The following is a 13768-nucleotide window of genomic DNA, read 5'->3' on the forward strand; positions in this document are numbered from 1 at the left end:
TTTTTGTTTGAAACTGACTGTCGTAGCAATTGTACAATACTGTTTGATGTGGTTGCACTACAGAATGTTATGGTATCTGTAAGAGCTCCCAATAAAATGACTTAAGAAAAACGATTTAATTTTTCAACAGTTTCTTTGGCAGTTCATCCACATAACATACAATTCAGTAGTTCAATCATATCAAGGGGAGTTGTACAATCATTGCCATAATAAATTTTAGAGCAATTTCTTCCTTGTATTTATTGTTGTTTGTGTACCATATATACTCATACATAAGCTGAGTTTTTCAGCACATTTTTTACACAGTTTATGGTAAAATTGGGTCCCTCGGCTGATACTCGGGTCGGCTTATACTCAAGTATATACAGTAAATTTTTTTCAATTTGGGACAAAAATATACACAACAAAACATTCTCCAATTTGATAACTTCTACGTGCATAGTTCAGTGCCATTGATTGTAATCTTCACGTTGTACAACCATTATTGATAGCCTTTTCCACAGTCCACCACTGTTGAACCCAAAGCTGCCTATGCAAAACCTCTCTCCTTCACCGTGGCAACCATTGGTCAGCTTTGGTATCCGTTTATTCCCCCTCAGGAGTTTTCTTGATTATGATACATGTTACACATGTACATAGTTAAGACACTTTTAATTTTATTTAAGACACTTTTAAAGAGTTGTGCATACATCATCTCTATCAGTTTCGGGGTCCCTCCCCACTCCCATAAAGATCTGTCTCAAACACCCTGTCTTGTAGTCACCGAGTTGGAATAGACTCAGTGGCAGTGAAAGGATAGCCACATTCCGAGCTTTGTAAGAATGTGCAGAATTTGTGCGGCAGCAGTCGAAAGCACAGGAAACAGCTTGGAGCCATGTGTGTGCTACCATATTTACTGAGTGCCACGGTGTCCCAGGAGAACAGGGAACAGGATGATGATCCAGGCAGACATGGTTCTTGTTCTTTTATTTGTTTATTCTGGTCCCTGATCTTACAGAATGGAATTGTTCCCATGACCTTTTTTGAAGCTTATTTGCAGAGTTATAAAATAAGAAAAATGTGATGAAAGTTGGGAACCAAAGAGATCCATTTTTAAAGAAGATAAATACAAAATAAATAAAATAGTGTAGTTGCAGCTCTTCCACAGAGGAAATCAAGTGGATTTCAAGTTACAGACTTTTAAACTTGGAAAGATGAATAAATGACAGCATAACCTCAACACAAGTGAATAACCCTCACATTGCTCTGTAATGGCTTCCCCCCTGCTGGGTGGACATCACCTTCCTGTGTAACAAAGGAATTCACTGGGTGGGTCTGATGTAGCTACTGGCCTGGGAAGTTCCTGTGGGAAACCAGGCCTGACCTCTGCTGCTACAGAGATCTGGAAGAGATTGAAATGGAAGACCAGGCCACTGTTGAAAAGGCCGTGCCCAAAGAATTTCAGAGTGAATGAACTGTTCCCTTGACTGAGGGATTGCTGCTCAGCTTGGGTCGCAGACTGGTTTGAAGGCATGTACGTGCCCTCCATGCTGACTCCGTGCTTCTCTGCAGAAGGCTAGAGTGCTTAGCCTGCAAGAAGAACTGGTCTGCAACCCCACTGCTCAGGCTGCAGAACGGGCGGGAACAACCAATAAATAGTCTTAAGCTATCCTTTTACAGTCTTTTAGAAAATGGAAATAAGGTAAAAGGAAAATAAATACGTTTCTTTAAAAAATCATATTTAGTAAATACTAAAACACAGCAATGAAGCAAATAATAAAGGAAACCTACAAGCTCAGCACAGAAAAGTATGAGGAACAAAGAAACCAGCAATGTCATAAGGATAACAGCAAAATTACAATAATACACACCTATCGGTAATTACACTGAATATTAACATTAAATGAACTAGTCGAGACACAGGAGTAGAATGGATAGAAAATGACCCGTCAATATGCTGTCCACAAGTGACACACATTAGACACAAAGACAAAAATAGACCAAACAAAGGATGGAAAGAGTTCTTCAAGCTAATGGCAATTTAAAAAATGGCAGCAGTGACAATGTTGATTTTTTTTTTTGGATAAAATAGGCTTTAAGGCAAAAGCCAGCAAAAGAAAATTATAATGTGATTGAAGGGTATGTTAGGGTTCTCTAGAAAAACAAAACCAGGATTATATATATATATATATATATATATATTTAGATAGATACAACATAAACAGCTAATTAATTAGTCTATAGAGCAGTACAAATGACTCAGTGTAACTCACTTCTGTAAGACAGCTAATCACTGGCAGTCCTTCAAGTCTTGAAGGCCACTGGGTGCAAGTCAAGGAAGCATATAGCTGAGTCCTCTGTAGAACAATGCAGGCAATCTGGTCTGGTCACAGGCAGCAAATGGTAAGGCAGGTCACCAATAGTCATCCAGATGACAGGGTCCGACAGTCCTCAACTCAAGCAATGTATACTCCAGTAGCGTGCCGAATCAGGTCTTGAAGGAACCTCAAACTATAGTGACACATCCTTGGATTGCGTGTCCCACAGGTAGTGTAAGTGTAGCTCGCAAGTTGAGGCAGAGAACCAGCTGAGGCAGCTGCCCACTGGTCTGATCATCAAAGAGCAAGAGACAAAGACAAGGGTAGCTGGGCCATTTATCTCCCTGCCTTTCAATTAATCCCACATGTGTCCATTGGCCAGGTTGACACAATAAACCTATCTATCACAAAAGGTCAGTGAACAAGAGGACATAACCAATTCAAACAATCCCAGAATATAGAAAGGATGGAAAGCTCCCAGATTCATTTTCTGAAGTGAATTAACCGTGATATGAAACCAGACAAAGACTACAAAAAAGAAAATTCTATATCAATATTACTCATGAACATAGATGCAAAAATTCCCAACAAAATCCTAGCCAATAAAGTTCAACAATGTATTCAAAACATAATGCATCATGACCAAGTGGGGATTCATAGCAAGTATGCAAGGATGTTTCTGCCTTCGATAAGCAATGAATGCCACCTATCACATAAAGGAAAATAACTAGATGATCATATCATTTGACATAGAAAAGACATAACACCCAATACCCATTCCTGATAAAAACACTCAAGGAAACAGAAGGGAGATTCCTTAGCATTATAAAGGGCATGTCTATAAAACTAATGGCCAACATGATGTTCGAGAGAAACAAAGCTTTCCCTAGTTCTTAGAACCAGAAAGGATGCCCTTTGTCATGACACCTATTCAATCTTGTGCTGAAAGTCTTAGCCAGAGCTATAAGGTAACAAAGGGAAACACACACACACACACACACACCCAAAGGGAAATAATCAAATATATCCACATTGGCAAAGAAGAAGTAAAACTCTTTGCAGATGATCTGACTCTATACTTAGAAAATCCCAAAGGTTTAGGAATAAATTATTAAAATGAGTTGAAAGATTGAGCAAAGTGGCAGAGTACAAGATTAACATACAAATAACAGTCCAGTTCCTTTACACTAACAGAGCTGTCATGGAAAAGAAATCAGGAAAACAGTGCCATTTACAGTAGCCATTCAAATGATGAAATAATTAGGAATAAATATAACCAGAAAAACCAGACTGATACAAAGATAATGACAAAGCACTATTATAAGAGATCTATATAATGATATACACATAGATCTATTTCTCCATCCTCATATATAAATATGTTTACATATGTACATGCCTTTAGTTAGACCTAGAAATGCCCTTTGCCTCCTAGATCTTTCCTCTATTTACTTTTACTTTTTCCTCTTGTCCCACTATCATGCTCAGCTTTCATTTGGGTTTCAGTAATTCCTCTCCATTACATTACCCTTGATCACACCCTACCAGGCTTCTTGCACCCCTCCTCACCACCGATTTGGATCACTTATTCCCATGTCCCTGGGTTTGTTAACACCACTTCCTCCCCCCCCACCTCTCCCTCTCCTATGTCCCCAACCCCGGAACCATAGGTTTCGTGTTTTCTCCTTCAGATTGCTCATCCAGCCTATCTTATTTAGACAGACCTGCGGAGATAATAACATGCACAAGAACAAGACAGAGCAAAACTAAGTAACAAAAGAAAACAAAACAACAACAAAAAGAAAAGCTTGTAGGTAGTTCAAGAACTGTTTGTTGGCCTTTAGGAGTGTTTTCCGGTTGAGTTTGATGGGGTGCCAAGTCCTCACCCCAAAGTCTATTTTTGGAATTCCCTGGGGACTTTCTTGCTCTGTTCCCCTTTCTGTTCTGTTGCACACCCTTAGTGTTTTGCCTCGGTGTGGTGGGATCAGATCAGGTGCAATTCCCACACTGTGTCTCCAGTGTTGTTCTCTGTAGGGCTATGGGTCAGTGAGGGATGGCGTGTCTCATAGTGGAGCTGGCCATATGGTCTTCTCTGTGGATTGGTTACTCTGAGTGGGAATATCATCCTCAAGGATTGGTGGCCCAGGATGTGCTCAACTCTCTTTCTCCCCCTTCATTTGCTCCCGTGTGCTCTGATCAGACATGTCCCTCTCCCTGAGCTGCAGCTTCAGTTCTGTCCTCTGAAATAAATTCTTCTGGGGGGAGGGGCAGGTGTCCACTTAGTTGGGATTAGCACTGGTCACTCAGAACTCTCCACTGGTTCCTTACTCCATGCGGGTATGTTGCATTCACATCATGGAGCACTGGGTTTAAGTCTGGTCCCTCTTTCCCTGTGGAGATATAAATAAGACCCTCCCCTGAGGTGGGTTAGTACCCTGTTCCCCTGCTACCCTTTTTTTTTCTTACCCCCCTTCCTTTTTAGTAAACTACCGTATGTATCCCTGGATTTGGTCTGGCCCCTGCCATACTACCTGGACTTCACCCAGCGATGTTTGTATATTTATAGGTTTAGTATTAAGGTAGCAGATGGACATTTGACCTCCACTCAAGCACTCCTCAATACTGGCATTCCATGATGCTCACCTTCCCAACACAATCACTGAAGACAAAGCGGGTACATAAGCAAATGTGGTGAAGAAAGCTGATGGTGCCCGGCTATCAAAAGATAGTGTCTGAGGTCTTAAAGGCTTCAAGGTAAACAAGCAGCCATCTAGTTCAGAAGCATCAAAACCCACATGGAAGAAGCACACCATCCTGTATGATCACGAGGTGTCAAAGGGGTCAGGTATCAGTCATCAAAGAACAAAAAATGAAATCATTGTGAATGAGGGGGAGTGCAAATTGGGGACCCAAGACCCATTTGTAGGCAACTGGACATCCCATTACAGAAGGGTCTCAGGGAGGAGATGAGCCAGTCAGGGTGCAGTGTAGCAACAATGAAACATACAACTTTCCTCTAGTTCCTAAATGCTTCCTCTCCCCACCCCTCCTCCACTATCATGATCCCAGTTCTACCTTAAAAATCTGGCTAGACCAGAGGATGTACACAGGTACAGATAGGAACTAGAAACAGGGAATTCAGGAGAGTGCCAAGAGTAGTGATACCAGGAGGGTGGGGTGTAAAGGGGGAACCAATTAAAAGGATCTACATATAACCTCCTCCCTGGGGGACAGACAACAAAAAAGTGGGTGAAGGGAGACATCGGACAGTGTAGGATATGACAAAATAATAACATAAATTATCAAGGGTTTGTGAGGGAGGGGGAATCAGGGAGGGAGAGGGGAAAAATGAGGACCTGATGCCAAGGGCTTAAGTTGAGAGCAAATGTTTTGAAAATGTTGAGGGCAATGAAAGTACAAATGTGCTTTACACCATTGATGTATGTATGGATTGTGATAAGAGTTGTATGAGCCCCTAATAAAATGATGTGCAGAGTATAGCACAGGGAATCACAATAAGATCAAGCAAGTCAGTGCTGGAGGGAGAGATGAGATTAGATCCAAAGAAATGCAAGCAGAGAGATTTAAAATAGAAAGTGAAGTTTGGAAGTGAGAAGCAAAGAGGCAGGGAGTAGGAAGGCACCTTTGCTTTCACGAGTGGAGAGAGGTATAGGTCAAGAAGCAGATTTAGAATTTAGAATAGCTTATCCCATTAGCGTTACAGACAGGGAGCTTAACGAACAGCACCCACAAGGGAGGCAAGAATGGTGACATGACACGCTGCCTTTCCCTTTAACGAAAGATCTCAAGCAAGCTGTATCTAACTGTGGTCCAGACTCACCCTTTGTAATTAGTGTGATAACATCTCTGGCCAAGGCTGAATACTGGATTTCTGCTGACTAGAGGACGCTGACTAAGGTGTGTCTTTCACCTTTAGAATCTTTGCAATATCAAATGTGGAACGAAGCAGCCCTTTCATGAGCACGCAAAAATGCAGAAGAGAGTGTATATATAGGGATTCATCAGCTGCTAGGAGATGAAAATTACGTCACAGTTGAGGCGCAACTACAGTTTCCGGAGCTGATATTCGCAAAGGTACGAGAAGTCTGCCTAAAGGTCGGGGAGAAAATAATACCATGAGGAAGCAGGCGGCTGGGTTACACGGCAGTGAAGCAAAGGAATGATGAGCCTTCTACAGATTTCATAACCAGAAGCAGATGGACGCCTGCTCACCAACCACCAGGGGACCTACATCCTGCAGGACAACGACTTACCCAAGTTCCTGGCCTTCACCTGCGGCCTCCTGCGCGGCACTCTCAGCACCCTGGGCATCAAGAGCCTGGTCACCGCCTCCGTGACAACGCTGCCCGCCTGTAAGTTCCAGGTGGTGATCCAGAGGGCCTGATGGACCCCTCCTTCAGCTGCGCCTCACCGATGCACCCCACTTCTGTTGTCCCTGAAAATGGGCCCCTACCAAATCTCACCACTGCCCCCTGACAACCGGTTTCCCAGAAAGAACCAGATGCTTAGGATCTAGGGGTGGCTGACTTTGGGGGTGGTCACAGGCCTGGTGTTGGGTGCCCAGCACAAGGGGGGATCTCACAGGGATGCAGGGGAGGGGGGGGGGGTGTCACTCAGGCAGGTGGTGGATATCCAATAAAGGCAGAAGGAAGAAGCAGGAAAAAAAAAAAGTTCTCATAATTAGATAGCTCTCTAGATTCCCTGAGACCTGGAAGTCATAACAATGAACTCTATCTAAACAGTTTTACAGGTTCATGACCAAGCAAGTTAACTGAGATAGCTAGCAATGATCTAATATCTGCATTGTTTTTGTTTTTTAAGAAATTATTATTTTTATTAAATTAATAAATCTTTTTATTGGGGCTTATAAAGCTCTTATCACAATCCGTACATATATCAATTGAACAAAGCACCCTTATACATTCGTTGCACTCGTCATTCTCATAATTCACCTTCCACTTGGATTCCTGGATTCAGCTCGGTTTCCCTTCCCCGCCCCCCCTCCCTGCATTGTTAAAACAGAAGGGAGAGAAGAGAAGTCTTATGTGTGACAAAGTTCATTTAGTCATTTTAACTAAAAATTTTTTCTCCTTGTTAAAAGCTTGTAACAAAGTTAGGGCAGATAAACACATGTTCACTTTCACAGCAAAAGCTGATCCTAAGAGGTCCCAGGAAGATGGGAATTGCATTTGGGATCCAGGTCCATTGGTCACCTGGAGGAAGGGCTATACACTTCTGTTTTTACAGAGTAAAGCTGATGGACTCCCTTTAGAAGGACACAACCACATTTGGAAAAAGATGAACAACAAGCACCCGATCTTAACCATAATTCTGTGTCCAGGTTGCTGACACCCGGTAGGGAGGAGCTATTGTTTATTTTTTCACACGCAATGGAGATAGATGGATTTCTTTTCAGCCAGCAAGGCCCAGAAGAAAGGAAGGAAGCTCATGCTGTGCCCCGAAAGTTGAGAGAACAGCCAGACATCCTGATGAGGAAGGCAAAAATTTTAATTTCACTGTGGGTTTTGAAAACTCTGCCTTTATGTGTGGGTGCCAGCCCTAGCTGTTTAGCTGTTAACTCTCAAGCATGGACTAACTGGCTGCTGCTTAATGAAGCCAGCTGTGGTTTCCATATGATAATGGGTGGAGCATCTGCAGAATATGAACACTCCACCACTGTGCAGGGGAGAGGAGACATGGAAACCTGTAAAGTTATGAGTTACCGGCATGTCGGTGCTGACAGACTCAAACGCCTCAAATGTCAGGGGCCCCATGGAAAAGTGGTAAGAAATGACATAGTAACTATCATTGATTGGGACCCCCATGGAAAGTTTCTAACTAACCGCTCAGAGGAATCCAACATCACCTCATATGATTATGTCAGTAATTGTGAGTGCCACAAGACCCCTAATGGCCTTGCCACTACCAGGTCACAGTTGACAGCCAAGCATGAAGGCGGCCTTGCACCTCCCCGCCTCAGGTTACTGAAGCCTGTGACAGGACATGAACAGTGGGACCTGTGGAAATTACCTCTTGCCACTAAGCCTTTAACAGGCTACACAGGAAGCCTTACTGGCACCAGTCAGTCTGGCTATACGATTCACAAGAATGAGACTGGATACATAGTCTCGTGTGTAAGCTGCCTTATGTGCTTCTGTAGGAAACATCATCATAAATGAAACCGCTGGCAGTGCCACTTGCCATACTTGTAAATTGTTCACTTGCATTAACCATGCGCTGCTTATAAACCTTTCAAAAGACAGCATCCTCAGCCTAAAGAGCAGGATGGGGTGTGGTTCCCGGTGGAGATGAAATGCAGATATGGGAGAGCAGTCCAGAATTGTCCTTCTTGATGCAAGTGGTGTCGGAGATGCTGAAAAGACCTCGCCAATTCGTGGGAATGCTGATCGCAGCTATAATTGAACTTATAGCCATTGCCACCACTGCTGCCGTCCCTGGGAGTGCTTGACCAGAGTCCATCAAAAGCGAACATTTTGTGCAGAAGTGGCAAGTGAACTCACATCAGCTCTGGGCCACTCAGGCAAAGGTGGACAAGGAATTGGGGGGTGGGGTGGGGAAGTAGTGGAGCTGCAACAAACTGTCCAGTGGTTGGGAGATCAAGTCATGGATTTGCAATATCAATTACTGCTAAAATGTGATTGGAATGTAACTGATTTTTGTATAACTCCTTACCCATATATTAAAACATCGCATGATTGGGATTTGATTAGAAAACATTTGCAAGGGCTTAAGGGAAACATTTCATTAGATGTTGATCAGCTTAAGGAGGATATTTTCTATATATTCAAAGAAAAACTTGAGGCATCTCCTGGCTCTGACATGATTAAGCAATTGGTAAATGGCATGGACGGGTTGGATCCTCGAGCTTGGGCTCAAAGTATTTCCCATAGCTTAAGTTCCAGTCTGACTGTGTTGTGTATCATCCTAATTCTGATGCTCGCAGTCTTGTGTTGCTTCTATAGGAAGCTAAGAGATATGAATGAAGAGAGACCATGTTGCCTCCGTGACACTATTAAATCTTAAATGTAATGCAGAAGTGGGACATGTGGGAAACTAGCACTGAGGGAAAGAGACCTGGGTCTTATTCCCTGACTGGTACGGCAGGAATCTGGAAGGCCCGCGGAACGCGGTAGGAAGGCCGCCACTCTGGTGGTTGGAGACATAGTCCGAGTACATTTTCTTGCGTTAATCTATCATTTCCACAGTTTCTCTCCCCTTAAAGCTGTGTTGCCTTAAAGTAAGCACATGGTTGAGTCTATCTCCCTATAGAAGCAGACATTCCTATTGCTCTATTTCTTCCTGCTGCGGCATCCAGCCCCTCTCATACCTTCCCCCAGTAGCAGTTGGGCATAGGGGGACTTTTGTCCCCCGTGCCTGGACGTTTACCATACACCTGAATTTTTGGCTATATTAATTTGGTCATTAAATTTGCCTTGACAGCTTTCAATGTATAGAAAATAACCACTCCGCCCCTGTGGCTCTTTTAATAAACAAAAGGGGGAATTGTGGTATTATAAAGAGACTTTCCCCCAGCTTTTTCTCCCCCGAAGACATGCCAAACACTAGTGGCTATTTGCCAGCATATGGTGGGAGGTCAGATGCTTAGAGACATCCTCCCTGAAGGCAGTCAGTTGCCAGACTACTGTCTGTTCCCACCACAAGAGGGTCCCACTCCCTGCTGTTAAGGACAATGGGATACTTTTCCCTAAAGGCTTGCTGCCATCAGTCTGGTCCCTGTAGGTGGGGTTTGTACCCTACTGATAATGGCTTCTATAGTGAGCCAGAGAACAGCTCAAACCAAGCTCAGTGACATCCAAAATTAAGCTGTCTCCCTAAATCTAGGATCCACCCACCTTGTCACTGTACCTCTTATACCTCCCCTTCCTATTGCATGTAATGTATACCCTTAGATCAGCCCCCTCTCATTACTGTAGTACCTATAGCACAACCCTTTCCTGTGATGTATGTCTTTACCTGTAATTAGGGGCTTGTATGCCCCCAAAGAGATATAAGCCTTGGTAAGCAATAAAGAAGCTCTCTCTCTCCAGTCCTCTCCCCATTATCACTTGCCCTGGCAATTCCCACCTTGCACATCTGCACGTGGACCACCAAGGGGGTTGAGGTGAGCATGCTACCATGAAATGTGTCTGATTCCTTTATTTTAATCTCTCTTCTATCTCTCATGCTCTCAATGACTTTACCATAATCTTTACTTATTATTGCTTACAATTGTGCCTACCCAGACTTATGATCATTTTTTAGGGGCTGGCTTCCCTGACAAGGCATAATCTGCTTGTATTTCTCCTACAACTTTAAAATGAATAAAAAAATAGATCAAATGATAAGAATTTACACATTAACTTAGCTACATCTGCCATGACTGAGTTTATAACCTTCTCTGTCTGATAATGAGACTATTCATGTCCCTCCACTATGATCAGAGGGAATTCATCAGAAGCTTAATTCATGTGTGGATCCTGCAAATGGATTTTGGGCTTTCACTGTATCCATAGCCCTCTGAAAACCAGGTGTTCATGATTTAAGCTCTAATACCATTCTTTTCTTTGGATTCGGATTATATGATTTACAATCCGTGCATCACATAGGCTGGCGTGCTTGCTCCTTGTGGACTTAGTTTGACACCTCACTTAGACGACTGCTTATTTGGAGACAAGCCTGGAAGAACCCAGACACTATTCCTCCTGATTAACCAGGCACATCTAGTTTCTTCATGACCTATACACTTAAAAAAATCATTTTATTCGGGGCTCATACAACTCTTTTTAAAAATCATTTTATTAGAGGTTCATATTAACTCTTATCACAACCCATACATACATCAATTGTGTAAAGCACATTTATATATTCATTGCCCTCAACATTCTCAAAACATTTGTTTTCCACTTAAGCCCCTGGCATCAGCTCCTCATTTTTCCTCTCCCTCTCCGCAGCCCCCTCCCTCATGAACCCTTGATAATTTATAAATTATTATTTTGTCATATCTTGCCCTGTCTGATGTCTCCCTTCACCCACTTTTCTGTTGTCCGTCCTCCCCCAGGGAGGAAGTCACATGTAGATCCTTGTAATCGGTTCTCCCTTTCCAACCCACCCTCCCAGTATCGCCACTCATACCACTGGTCCTGAAGGGATCATCCGCCCTGGATTCCCTGTGTTTCTGGTTCAAATCTGTACCAGTGTACATCCTCTGGTCTAGCCAGACTTGCAAGGTAGAATTGGGATCATGATAGTGGGGGCCGGGGGGAAGCATTTAGGAACTAGAGGAAAGTTGTATTTTTCATCATTTCTACATCGCACCCTTTCTGGCTCATCTCCCCTAGGCCCCTCTGCAAGGGGATCTCCAGTGGCCTACAAATGGGCTTTGGGTCTTTCCACACTCCACCCCTCATTCACTATTGTATTGGACAGGGTTCTCTAGAGAGACAAACCAGATTTTTAGTAATTATATATAAATATATTTATAAAGATAGATACATAATTCAAGAAATAAACCGTTGCGGGGAATGTATGGATGTGCTTTATACAATTGATGTATGTATATGTATGGATTGTGATAAGAGTTGTATGAGCCCCTAATAATATGTAAAAATAAATAAATAAATAGACTTATTTCTCCAAAAAAAGGAAATAAACCGTTAAATTATATACAGATAGATAATACAAGAAATTAACAGTTAAATTATAAAGCAGTGAGACACTAGCAGTCCTTCAAGGCTTGAGAGCTGCCAGTTGCCAGTCCCCTTCTGTAGAGAGAGCTGGGCTATATATACCCAGGCAGCAAACAGCAAGGCAGGTCCCCAACTGTCAGTCCCCAGCTCCAGAGATGAACATTCCAATCGTGTGGGCTTAAAGGGACCTCAACTTACTGTGACACAGTCCACAGGCTAGGCATCCCACAGGTAGTGTACCCCTTTAAACTGAGGCACAGAACAACCAAGGTGAGGCTCACCGAGCCATTTATCCCTCTGCCCTTCAGTAAATCCTACTTGTGTTTATCAGTCAGGCTGGCACAATAAACTATAGCAATCCACCCCTTGCCAGCCTGGCACCTGTACACAATTCTTTACCCATACATACTTATATAATTTCCAGATATTAATGAAATCACACTTATACTTATCATCAATCATCTATCATACATATAAATGAAAACACACTGAGTCAAATTATATCTGAAATAACTATAGCAACTATGGTAAGATTTTTTGTTCTGATGATGCCTGTTACCCGATCCCTTCAACACCTTGTGATCACACAGGCTGGTGTGCTTCTTCCATGTGGGCTTTGTTGCTTCTAAGTTAGATGGCCGCTTGTTTACCTTCAAGCCTTTAAGACCACAGACGCTATATTTTTTTATAGCCGGGCACCATCAGCTTTCTTCACCACATTTACTTATTCACTGGCTTTGTCTTCAGCAGTGTGTTGGAAAGGTGAGCATCATAGAATGCCAATTTAATAGAAGAAAGTATTCTTGCATTGAGGGAGTACTTGAGTGGAGGACCAATGTCCTTCTGCTACCTTAATACTAAACCTATAAGTATATGCACATAGATCTATTTCCCCATCCTCATATATAAATATATTTACTTATATACATGTCTTTATCTAGACGTCTATACATGACTCATACACTTGAGCCCTTGTGTGGTTTTTACCTCTCATTACCATTGGGAACCACGCTATAGTGAGCGTATGAATCTGTGTTGCATCTGCAGATTATGAATGGAACCCACCAACTGCCCCAAGGGAGAAAGATGAGGCTGTCTGCTCCCATAAAGTCTTGGAAACTTTAAGGGGCAGCTTTACTTTGTCCTATGTGGCTGCTAGGGGTTGGAATGGACTCCGGGTCAGTGTGTGTTTCTTGGGGGGGAGGAGACATTGCCATTTTAACACGTGATAATTTACTTGGTGTTTTTTATTTATTACGAATGTCCATCTCTCAAAACACCTAGATTATAAATCCCATGAAACCAAAAGACTTATGCCCACCCAGTGCTCTCCATTCAGTGGATACTGGCTCATAGTGATTCTGCAGGGCAGAGCAGATGGCCCCGCAGGAATGTAAGAATTCTCAAACTGCAGTTCTGTATGGGCCTCACTGTGTCCGGCAGTCCAGTGCTCGAAGCCAAGCGCCCCTCAGGCTTTTTTTAATGTTTACCAATCCCAGACACATGCCGACAAAGTTTCTGAGGCTGTCGACCTCTATGGGAGTGGACCGTCACAGCTTTCTCCTGTGGGGCAGCCTGTGGGTTTGAACGACCAACCTTTCGACAGTGATCCTAGAGCTCCTATATCTAGGTCAGTGCCTGGCCAGACGCCAGGTATTCAGTACAATATTTGGTGAGTGAGTGTATGTCGTTTAGAGCCAGGTACAGTGGAAATGGATTCAGAAGGGTATCAGACTGCCATAG

General features: G+C 43.0%; 1 protein-coding gene across 1 annotated transcript in view; it reads left to right on the top strand.

Annotated features, from left to right (window-relative positions):
- VHL (von Hippel-Lindau tumor suppressor) overlaps window positions 1-13768 on the top strand; it is an 86083-nt gene that overhangs the window by 8948 nt on the left and 63367 nt on the right. The window lies entirely within an intron of this gene.

The sequence above is a fragment of the Tenrec ecaudatus genome, chromosome 5 (genome assembly GCF_050624435.1).
Source record: "Tenrec ecaudatus isolate mTenEca1 chromosome 5, mTenEca1.hap1, whole genome shotgun sequence".
Classification (NCBI taxonomy): domain Eukaryota; kingdom Metazoa; phylum Chordata; class Mammalia; order Afrosoricida; family Tenrecidae; genus Tenrec; species Tenrec ecaudatus.